A 12644-nucleotide genomic window follows, 5' to 3' on the forward strand; every position below is an offset into this window, starting at 1 on the left:
CCAGTTAAATGGTTTACCAACAGTCACTCTGCACCAGAAAGGCCTTGGTACACCACAGCAACCTTAAAAACTATAAACCACAGACTTAAAGTTTTAAAACGAGAGAAATACTCCAACCAATCACCTACCTGTTTTGTGGTGACGTCACACCTTGAATACTTTTGACCTCTCTCCTTGCCTGAGATTGGAGATTGGTACGCCTACCTGAGCCTCTGGGGCCTCTTGTAGTCGCTCTGCCGCGCTGCTCCGCCTCAACCCGCTGCCGATGCCGCACTGAGGCCTACCTGAGCCTCTGGGGCCTCTTGTAGTTGCTCTGCCGCGCTGCTCCACCTCCACCCGCTGCCGATGCCCCACTGAGGCCTACCTGAGCCTCTGGGGCCTCTTGTAGTCGCTCTGCCGCGCTGCTCCGCCTCCACCGGCTACCGATGCCGCACTGAGGCCTACCTGAGCCTCTGGGGCCTCTTGTAGTCGCTCTGCCGCGCTGCTCCGCCTCCACCCGCTGCCGCACTGAGGCCTACCTGAGCCTCTGGGGCCTCTTGTAGTCGCACTGCCGCGCTGCTCCGCCTCCACCTGCTGACGATGCCGCACTGAGGCCTACCTCAGCATCTGGGGCCTCTTGTAGTCACTCTGCCGCACTGTTCCGCCTCCACCCGCTGCCGATGCCACACTGAGGCCTACCTGAGCCTCTGGGGCCTCTTGTAGTCGCTCTGCCGCGCTGCTCCGCCTCCACCCACTGACAATGCCGCACTGAGGCCTACCTGAGCCTTTGGGGCCTCTTGTAGTCACTCTGCCGCGCTGCTCCGCCTCCACCCGCTGACGATGCCGCACTGAGGCCTACCTCAGCATCTGGGGCCTCTTGTAGTCGCTCTGCCGCGCTGCTCCGCCTCCACCCGCTGCCGATGCCGCACTGAGGCCTACCTGAACCTCTGGGGCCTCTTGTAGTCACTCTGCCGCGCTGCTCCGCCTCCACCCGCTGCCGCACTGAGGCCTACCTGAGCCTCTGGGGCCTCTTGTAGTCGCGCTGCTCCGCCTCCACCAGCTGCCGATGCCGCACTGAGGCCTACCTGAGCCTCTGGGGCCTCTTGTAGTCGCTCTGCCGCGCTGCTCCGCCTCCACCCACTGCCGATTGTTATTTAAACAAACAACAATATTAAATATCTTTCAAAAGATGTCGCAACAGAAGGCCCAACACCTACAGCATGCAACTACTCCAGTAATTTCCACATTTGATAATCCTATTGCTGGCCCATCATCAGACCCAGACATCATAGCTGAGCCCTCTACCTCAAGCACAACCTCCAGCCAATTGTAACTGGACCTGTTTATTTTTACTCTGTTTAACAAATAAAAGCCTTCATTTACTGTTTTATATTTCATAACTTAACTGTTTTACAAATAAAAAAATTATATTTCACGCTTTGAGTACTGTACATTCCTTTTCAAATTTGAAGATGGTAGCAACAGATACAGGCCGGGAAGCTGACATTAAGTACAGTTACAGAGTACCGCGTTGCAAAAACAAGAGAGGGAGGCTTACCATGCGTTGCGAAGAAGCGAGGACTACAAGGCCTGCGAGGAGAAGAACTACAAGGTGACGTCCAAAAACCGGAAATATCGCAACCAGGCATTTCCGGACTCGGAACGTGTTCTGATGTCAGAAGTCTGGAAACGCCCGAGCCCAGGTTGCGATATTTCTGGACTTCGGACATCAGAAACACGTTTCGAAGTCTGGAAAAACACGAAAACCGGCTTGGCCTCGGTCCCGAGGTTGCCGGATTCAGGACGCTCAACCTGTATTAGGAGTGGGTACTAAAAGCTTGGTACTGTAGCATTCATAGTAATAATGGATACCTGTAAGTGAATTACATGCAATAATGCAATCCAAGGGTTCAGATCACATCATAAAGATGAAACCAAACTCAAATTGTGCACATTTATCATCTGGATCCCAAGGTATGATTATTGCTTTTAATTTCCTGTATCTATAAACATATCTATTATCATTTATAATATATCTAGGCTGATACAGAACTGAAAGGATTCTGCATTGTCAGAAGTGCTATCTTTTGGATGAGTCATTAAACCCATGTCCTGTTTGCCGGTTCAGGGGGACATAAAAAGATCCCATGGCATTATTCAAAGAAGAGCAAGGAAGTTCTTCCAGTGCCCTCGCTAGCATACCTTCCTCAATCACCATCGGCAGAACAGATTTACTGGTTATTTATCTCATTTGCTGTTTGTTGGACTTTGTTACATGCATACAGGCTGCTGTGTTTGCATAGGTAACAATAATGACTACACTTCAAAAATAATGTATTACTTGTGAAGCAGTTTGGAACATCCTGAGGATGTGAAAGATATATAAATGCAAGTTCTTTCTTTACATATCAGATAGGGGGAATTTTAATTCTAAATATGTTACTTATTACTCCAATGGTCTGCTTTTTAGATGTCAGGATTTTCTGATGTTTGACTTTAATAGTAGTACCAGATTACAAAGTACAACAAATCCCATCAATCTGATGATATAGTAACTGAAGGTATGTTGAATTAGGTCATAATACTTGCAATACTCAGGCCGCGATTTTGCCGGTGCTGAGGGCGGGTTCAGAGGTGGGTCAGGTGTTAAAGTCGCAATGATTGATGGCGGGTCAGAAACCTGCCGCCATGTGAGTTTCAACAGTGTCGGGTCTGTGATTTCACAACAGACCCGACACCAAGCGGCGGGTAAGGGATTTAAGGCACTTAACTCCTTGTGAAGTGCTTGTTAACTGCTATTTTGAGAGCCTTTTGCAATTTTCCAACATTTTATTCGGGTTTCACGATGTTCGGAGATCACGCCAGGTAAGTGTGTCGGGAAGACCAGCGAGCTGGAAACATCACAGCTGCAACTGCAGTCTAAAAGCTGCACTCTCACATTTGGTCAATTTCAAATGTCTGAGGTTGTTGATTTCACGATTTGGGAGACTGTCTTGAGGCTGTAAGTGTCTGTTGTTAACTCTATATCCACTGTCACCTACATTGCTGGACATAAAAGGCGCCCTCACCCTTCACTGTGCCACCTCAAATTGTGATCAGACAAATGGCAATGATGTCAAACGTTCATACAAGATTAATTTATTACAACATAATAAAAGAACAGAAACTTAACATTGAATTCTATCAGAACACCCAAGTGAGTACCCTTGTGATCATTTATGTGTCAGCTTTCTCTTACACATGCTTCTACGTTGTGCTACCCCTGTGGCTTCAGCAGATGTAGAGGCAGCCTGCTCACTTCCCTGCTGCGCCTGCTTAGATGCCTTTGGCAGTCGTCCTCTGGGTTTTGGAGCCTTTGAAGGCCCCATTAAAGGCTGCTCCTCCTGCAACTGCACAGGGGCAGACTTGGCCACCACTGCTCCGGCAGTCATCTGGGGCTCTGACCAAGGGGTTGGCAAGGGGATGGAAGAAGTTGGAGCACTTGGAGAGGAGCCCCCACTTGCATGTTGCCTCCCACCATCATCCCTCTCGTGGGCCACCCACACTTCTCTGCTAGCAAGTAGCTGGAGAGCACCTTGCTGCACATCAGTGGAGCCATGAGGACCCGTCTCTGTACTGACAGTCCTCATAATGGGGACATCCGTGTACCTCTGGTTCCTCTCCATGATAGATGCCCATCTATCCTCCATAGCAGACCATCTATTTAGAAGAGTCACCGGGCTGGATTTTCATTGAGCCGTGGAGTTGGGATTGGAGGAGTGTGGGGGGTTAAAATCCCGAAATCAGAGGTCCCGACCCCATCCCACCTCCATGCCAGTTTCAAAGGAGGTGGGTACCCGCCCCGCACTGGGACCCGCCTACCCAAGGCGGGAAGGGATTAGTGCCAATTAACTGCCTGTTAACAGGTAGTTTTTAGCCTAATCCCTATTTTTAATGCTGAAGTGTGGGATTCCCGACGGCTCCAAACCACGCCAAGTTTGCGAGGCGGGCCGTCGGGTTGAAGGACTTGGAGGGGTCGCGATGTCGGTGTTCAGGTGAGTGATGTGTGCATGAGTGCAAAGGTAAGTGTGTTTGGTGTGTCTAAAGTGTTTAAAGAAGTTTAAATTACCTTTTCTTACCTTTTCAGCCTTCCTTCCTTTAGGTCTCGGGAGTCCCTCATCTCACCGGCACAGAAAGCAGAATGGCTGTGAACTGTCAAAAGTGACAGCCTTCAGCTTTCTGTGCAGGAGAGATTTCTAACTGAGTCTGTGGAAAAGGACTCAGGTTAGAAGTAAGATTGTCAGTTTTTGACAGCTTCAAACAGCTGTGAAACGCTGATATTTCATCTGTCAAAACCTCTTGACAGATGAAATTTCAGTCTGTGACGTCACCTGTTGCCGGGTGGCCCTTAATTGGCCTGCTGAGCCCGCTGGGTGGGCTCAACAAGGTCAATCAAGTTAAAATTGCACGGATTGGCCACATCTCGATGGAGGCGGGACTACAACCCCGAAAGTTGTAGTCCCGCCTCCTACCCAACTTCTGAATGAAAATCCAGCCCATGTTCATTTGAGTCTGGCGATTTATGTCCTCCATGGAGGTTGCCATCCTATCCATTGCATGCACCACGGCATTGCTCATGTTTGAGATAGGCTCCTCCATTCTCTGCACACTTGCAGTCACCGTGGTTGCAAACCCAGTCAGAGCCTCCTGCACTTGATCCTGAAACTCCAACACTGCTCTCTTTCTGGATGGCCCCCGAGGCTCAACGTCTACATGCAGCTGAGCAGAGCTAGGAGCATCCTGCGGCCTCCGACGAGGACTCTCCACTGCTGTCCCTGTCTCCGCCATCTGCTCTTGTGCGTTGTGATACACCAGGTGACAACACTACTGTATCTCACACATGACCCACCGAGGTGTGCGTCTCTGTGCTGGTGCTGGGTGCAGTAATTTCTGCTGACGCTGCTCCCTGGGAGGATGCAGCATCTTCTGAGGAGTCCTCCGGCTCTTCCTCCTGGGCAGTAGGGAGGGGGGCTCTTGATGGTCCTGTGGGGGAGTAAAGACATGAGTTAGATATGTGATATATAGATTGCAGACACATCCCATTGTGCACATGATGAGCATTCAATTTCTATTGACATTAGATGCCATATGTGTCACTCATGAAAACCAAATAAGATGGATGAAGAAGCATTCTGTCACCAGGTTGTTCAACTGAGCCCATCTCTCCATCCCCCACTTCAAGCTGTTCCACTGATCCCACAATGTCCACAGCGGCCTCCTCAGCATTGGTCAGCTGTGATAAGGATGGTGGTCCTCCTCCTGTTCTCTCCCTCTCCTTCTTATTGTGGGCTCTCTTTGCCTGCAACGAGAGAAAGAAGTGGAGTTTCAGTGAGAGTGATGTAATGAGTGTAAAGAATGAATAGGATAGATGTTTAGAGGGAGATTATGAAGGAGTGGGTTCCCATTATGAAGTTCCCTCCTTTTGAGTTAGTTGTCATTGCATAAGGTTTAGGGTGGGTGTGAGGGGTGCATATTAAGATGGGGAAGTGAATCTGTGCATAGGGAGAGAGGGGTGGGGGTGGTGCAAGGAATGTTGGGTTAAGTGAGGATGTGCAGGAGTAGGGTTGGCAATGCAGAATGATGGGGATGTGATGACAGGCACAGCAGAATTAAGGTAATTGAACTTTTATACTCACTTTTCCAGAACACAGGAGATCATTGAACCTTTTCCGACATTGGACCCAGGTGCATTTGAACACAGACCTGGCATTGACCTCCTCAGCTATTCACAGCCAGGCTGAGTTTGTCTGCTGAGGAGGTTTCCTCCCTCCATCACCTGGGTATAGGACCTCCCGACGTCCTCTGACTCCCTCCACAAGAACATGGAGGGAGTCATCGTTGAAGCGGGGAGCTGCCTTTTGTTTCTCTGCAGACATCGTGGTGAGAAGCAGCAGTCAGAATCACCAGAAACGACCTGAGATGTAATGGTGAAATGGCCCCCTTAAATGCACCAGCTGCAAACACGACAGCATATCAGCTCAACAGACCTGCACCTTAACTAACCCAATTAACCAAAAATTGTGTCAGCAGGCCGGCAGGAGCTGGCAGCGGGACGGGAACCCGCCCACAACCGTTCCCGATGCAAACCCGGCTCCGGGAAGAAAATCGCGGCCTCAGTGTTTTTTTCACAACAGACTGACTGAAAATTGGCTATCTGGTAAGTATTAAATATGATTACTTTTTCATGAATCACATGATTATATTGATTTTGCATTGAAACAATTTACTGCCATTGGTGATGATATACTTTCTAAGTACATCAAGTGTCAGTAGCATCACTGAATAGAAGATGAGATTAAAAAGAAAAAAACACAAATGATGGAAAACTGAAATAAAAAGAAAATACTGAAAATGCACAGCAAGACAATCAGCTTCCAAAAAAAAGTTGTTTTATTCTAGCTAATTTTCTCCACCAGTTTTTCTCCTCACTCCTTTTCGCTTGCTGGCATTAGCTGTATGCTGAGGTACAGTTTTATAGTTGCTAATTGGTCTCCAGCCCCTTGCCCACATATCATATTCACATGTGAGCTATGCAGGTGGGTGTTGTTGGGCTATTTGGCCATCTGGCCATCAAATTCAATTGCAATCCTGTCCTGATCTGAGATCTACATGCATGCATTTCCATAATGGATTGCTGGATAACGATTAGAAGTGGGAATCCTGAAGGGTTTTCCCTTCCTAACCCAGGGGCACTGAGGCCAATTGTTGCACCCCTACTGCTGCCCCAACTCAGATCAGCTACTTCTTAGCACATCAGCAATCAAACTGGGGACCTTAGTGATCCGTATGGTTCTGTTATTCAATGAATAAACTCACTCAGTTATTGGAAGCAGAGAACAAGGCCTATAACTTCACTTTAACGTTTCATATGAAGGGTATCATCTGAAACAATATTGTTCACTTTCAGATCCTAAATAACTTGTTTTTAGATGCACATTTACAGCAGTTTTGATTTTTAAACAATAGAATGTTTTATTTGTTCTCAGGATGTGGGTGATGCAGGCAAGGCCCACACCTAGTTAGCGCCACACTATTGTCACAAACAATATAAGAATCTTAGTTTGATATTTTTTTTAATTGGGAAAACAAGTTGAAGAGCCAAATACCACAGCTCAGGATATGGCACGGTTGATTAGAGTAAAAGAGAAATTGTTCAATCTCAAAGTGATCATTAGTAAGGCTATATTTTCTGCCTATTGCCTATAATTGGACAATTAATCCAGCCCCTGGGTGATGCCAAACTTGATTTAAAAGCCACAATAGTAGATGCTATACTATATGAAATAACACATACTTTGAAAGGGGGTAAAATGTAATCGCTAGGTTTAGATCACTTTGAGAAACTACATCTGCAGTTCTATTCTTATGGTCCATCATACCTGGAGAACTGTTCAACTGAATTACTACTGTATAACTCCCTCCCAAGCATCTATTTCATTATTCAGTATTTAACTGTACTAAGCATCAGTGACTGACATAAGCTTATCGAGCCAATTAACAGTGAGTTCCTGCCCTTCATGAACTGAGGGAGGGGTAATACAATTACGTGGCAATTATATTGAAATGATATCTTTTGTAACATTCAGCAAGCTCAGCAGGATAATAACAATTATTTGATTTTAGTGGGTAGTACCAGAGGAGAGATTTTACTCATTGCTATGCTAATAGCGGTAAAACAGGTTTCAGAATTTAAATGATGTGATATAAGACAGGTGTCAGGAGGAATGCAGTCCAACTTAATGAGTTCTTAAGGATAGAATCATGTTCTCCCCACATGCATGCATACATACATACTGGAAGGGAAAAAAAGGACAAAAGGATACTCTTGAGTTTCCAATCACAAAGTGAAACCTGATTGGTAACCTTTCACTTAAAATAAGAATTATACATTTTGTTACTATTGTAGTTTTTCATGACTTACCCGACTGGCAGTTGACTAATGCAATGCTTGATACCTCTTGCACAGTTCTGAGCACATCCAAACACCTGAATGAAACAGCCTATGGCATGTTCTTATTTTTCATTATCCTCCTATTTATGATTTTTCCTGTAAGATTTCAGAGGTTAACAATGTATAATAATGGTGCAAACTTGACCTTCCACTGGCAGTCCAGGGCAGAAGTTTCAACGCCTGGCAAAGACAAGGGCATCTAAAGGCGTTTGCAAGTCAACAACAATGCAACCATCAAATCTCTCAACACTTCCAAGCCAAATTCCAGTTCATCCAGAATGACAACTTCTTTTATACAGATTGATGGCTGCATTATTGTTGACCAGCAAAACTCCTGGGTTTCCTTCTAGCCATAGCCCAACACTGCATTTCACTGAGGTGGTAAGAGGTGTATCTTCCCTTCCATGCAATGTAGGTTGAAGTACAATGGGAGACAGTCAGTCCAAAAAAGAAGTAACACTGAAACTGTATCAGGAGAAATTCACTCAATTTACTAGTTGTAATCCTTGGCCCACTGCTAGCAGCTGCCCAGCACACTAACAATACCCCATATATAATCCATGTGGTATGCAAGAAGATGAACCAACCCACCTGTCAATTCAAATTCAAAAATCTATACTAACATATAGACAGACTAAGGGGGGAAAACTGTGTTGATTAGCACGTCTCGTTAGCACTCTGGGGGGACGCTAATGGGGCACAAATCCCCTAGCGCCTGGGCGCAGCTCCGCTAATGCCTCCCGCAAAATTCAGCAGGAGGTTAGCAGCAGCGGTAGCACCCTGCGACACTGCACCGCCGGCAATGACGTCATCGCCGTGCGCAGCGCCCCGCCTGCACCCTGGCCGCAAACTTCCCTTGCGTCCCCTGACCTATCATCGCACAATATATCCGACTGGGCCAAGGGGCGTTTTTGCAGCCGCCGCGGCGCTAGTAAATGGGGCAGGTATCGGGCGGCCATTTTTTGGGGGCCAACTGCCAGCACCTGCCCCCTTCCCCTTTTTTTCTCAGGGTGCCAGCCACGATCGCTCAGCCTGGCACTCCTTGAGTGCCGAGCTGTTTTCACAGCACCCCGCTCCCCGGTGGTCTAGATGGGCCCCAGTGCACGCAGCGCCATGCCCCTCCCCTTTAATCAGGCCTGCAATGACCCGGCGCTACGTGCCGACATGCGTGGTGCTGTTGCACGTAGCGCTGCGATCTTCAGTTGTAGCGCCCCAAGAAGGAGGTGGCGCGCTTCCAGTAGCGCCCCGTCTCCTGTTTGGGGTACTACTACTGAATATCCGGCGGAGGGGCGCTAACCTTTTTGGGCCCTGGCGACGTTAGCACCCCAAAAGGGGCGCCACCCAACTTTTCCTCCTAAATGTACATTATTAATAATAACATCTTGCACTTATAGTGTCATTAACCTAGAAAAACAACCCAAAGCACTTCACAGAGGCCTAAGGAAAAAAGTGAGCACTGAGTTAAAGATGAGATTAAGCGGTGAGTTTTAAGGAGGGTCTTAAAGGAGGAGAGGGATGCGGATGAGGTTAGGGACGGAATTCCAGACCTGGAGCCCACACAGCTGAAGGCACAGCCATCAATAATGGGCAATGGAAAGGTGGCTCACAAGCAACCAGAGTCAGAAGAAAAGAGGTTTGGGGGAATTGTAGCTCTTTAGAAGGTTCCAGAGATAGAGAGGAGTGAGAACAAGGAGGTATTTAAAAACAGAAATGAGAATTTTACATTGGAGTTGTTGGGTAGGGGGACAGAGTCAGTGGTGAGGATTTAGAGTTTGTGTTGGGGGCTGAAGATGATGCCTTTGATCTTACCAACATTTAGCTGGAGGAAATGGCAGCTCATCCAAACTGAATGACAGCACAGAGGCAGTAGAGGGGCTGCGAGGTGGTAGAGAAATGAAGCTGGATGTCTTCAGCATACATGCGGAAGCTAACATAGAAGCCATAGCAGTAAAGGTCAATACCACTTACCAGAACAAGACCCCAAGCAGTTGTATGCTACTATGTAAGGTGGATCCATGTCTCTGTATCAATTACACTGACCTATACATATTGTGTACATTGTTGATAATGTGACTATAGAAATGCGTTGAAACTCAGGAAAATTGCAATTAGACAATTTTCCATTGTTTGATAGTTAAATTAAGTATGCTTGTTAACAAAGGGAACTCATGAGCACCACCCTCATACAAAAATGCCTTCAATCTCAGGGGGAAATCATAAATAGAGCTGAACATGAAAAATTTTACTGAAATGTTCAAATGTTTTTAATTAATTTAGATTAATTGGCAACCTATTAATGGTTCTTTCTAGTCTGGTTTTCCTCCAAATTAATTAGTTGAGATTAGTTTAAAAATACCATCTCCTGTTTCCTAGCTTCCATACATTTATGACTGATATTCACTATTGTCCTTTTTCTTTACAAATTCATAAGTTTATCAGCATATTTAGTGCATCGAGTCCCCAGTTGCCCCATATTTTGGGTTTAGTTCATTTTTATAACTGTATGCCTGATTGGTTGATTCAGAATTTGATAATAAGTTTCACTGGGGTGGGAACAATTTGTCACAGCCCAGCACGGATTAGAATCCAATCTTTGGATATTGTTATTCTCCAAACCATAAGTAAGCCACAAATAAAATGGGTTTAAAAAAAATAATTCAACGAGCATCGCCTTTAATTAATATTGGTCCCTACTTTTATTTCCTAATATAGTTAATGTATTCTGCTATAGGTTAAGCGAGGAATCGGAAAAAGTACTCCTTTACCTGTATTCCACTTCTTACAGTAATTGACTAATTCCTGAAGCCCCCTAGTGGGAGTTCATCACGAATTCAACCAACCACCAACAGCAGATAAACAATTCACTTAAGCACTCGCAATCATATCGTCAATAACCTAACGAGATGGATGTGTTTTTTGAAGGAGGGTCTTGTACCACACACATGACAGATAATATCTCTTCATAGGTGCTGATTGACCGACTGGGTATTTCCAGAATTCATTTCAGTTTTCCTTTCTTTCCCACTTTATTTTGGCTCTGTGAATTCCTGTTTATAATCCTCTAACTATAATACTGAGGTAGTATTTGTAAATACTAAATATATAAAGCAGTAAATGTGTACAGTAGCCTCTAGCACAAACATCGATTTACAGTAAGAACAAGGGGGTACGAAGCAACTTCAATCTTGATCTATCAAAATTCTATTTAGCTATGTGCACAGTTTAAGCAAATACTAATAGTCGGTAAATACTAATGTGTCCTTTATGGCGGATCTCGACTATGCTCCGTCGGTAGCGTTACCTCTTTATGCTGGGTAAAAAGACTGAAGCAAATAAAACATGGTCAGAAAGTGGAACCTGGGCGTTGAAAAGGGCGAATGCGACAGATGACACGGACCAATTTTTACGATGCATGCAACACTGGGGTGAGAAATATATGTTTGTATGTTAATAGAATAGACACGGCCTTCTGGATGAACATGTCGCCGATCACAACGCGATCCCGGGGAAGGAATCGCTTTACTAAAATCGTTCAAAAACACAACCTGAATCTTCAGATTCTACAAAAACTCGGTCTGTCAAATTCTTGAACCGAACGGCTGCTTTCCATCTTAAAAACTCCCGTCTCGCGTTTACCTATTTACATGATACTGTTCGTGTTAGATGTTCTAAAGAGGTGAAATGATTTGACGATCGCGATTCAAAGCTATACTAGGTCTTTACAAAAGAATCATGAGGCTACTGTCCCCTAACGGCAGCTGCCTTTAATGTCTCTCACTGGGGTTCGCCCCGACAGTCTTGCTGCACCTGACTTCCTAACGTTTTCAACGCGCTCTACAGATTTAATGTAAATATATTGCGCATTGATTTATGCAAAAGCTAAAATCGGAGTTTGTATGGAGTTAACGGAATATTAGTCGCACCTTTAAACCAAATGCATCATAACACTTCTGAAGATATAGATTACAACATCCGTGTGCTGTAAAGTTAAAGATCACTAGGGGTGGTCAGTAAGATGTTGACTGATTCGAGCCTGGATTGTTCTGTACGGGTACTTATCCTGAGTACCTCATGTCCCAAACTTATGAAGTAGAGGAGTCAAGTATCTATTTTGTAATTGGAAGTCTGCATTTATGCCAGCCACATATAACGGCCATCAATTGTCAGTATGCCAATTCGCATCAATCATATTGGTAATATAAGGTATAAAGATTTTCAAGACACATACCAATGTGTTACACTTTAACAACCTCTGCAACATTTCTATAAAACGCTTTTACATATTTTAATGATGCGTAACTAATACCTTGACCCATCTATATGTGTCTGTATCAATGCGTCTGAGGAACTTTAGTTTAAAATAATTAACTAAGAGATTTGGTTGAAAATTTCTTGATGTGGGTATTGCAAAATAATGTTGACTGACATTTGTAAGCCATTTAGAACATAGTTAATTTAATGAAGTTAAAAACAGATAAGCCAGCGACACGGTTATTGCATTAACAGTGCTTATGACATGGCGGGAACCAGACAGTACCAGGTCACGCACAGTAACTCTAACCGAGGGTGGAGAAGCAGGTACCACAGGTCAGCTATGAAAGAAGTAATGGGCGGTAGTGATATCAAAGTATAGACCGATGACATGTTTTATTTTGTAAAATCTTTCCAGTTTTAA

This window comes from Somniosus microcephalus, chromosome 14, assembly GCF_052327205.1.
Source record: "Somniosus microcephalus isolate GS21.2 chromosome 14, FLI_Smic_1.0, whole genome shotgun sequence".
Taxonomy (NCBI): domain Eukaryota; kingdom Metazoa; phylum Chordata; class Chondrichthyes; order Squaliformes; family Somniosidae; genus Somniosus; species Somniosus microcephalus.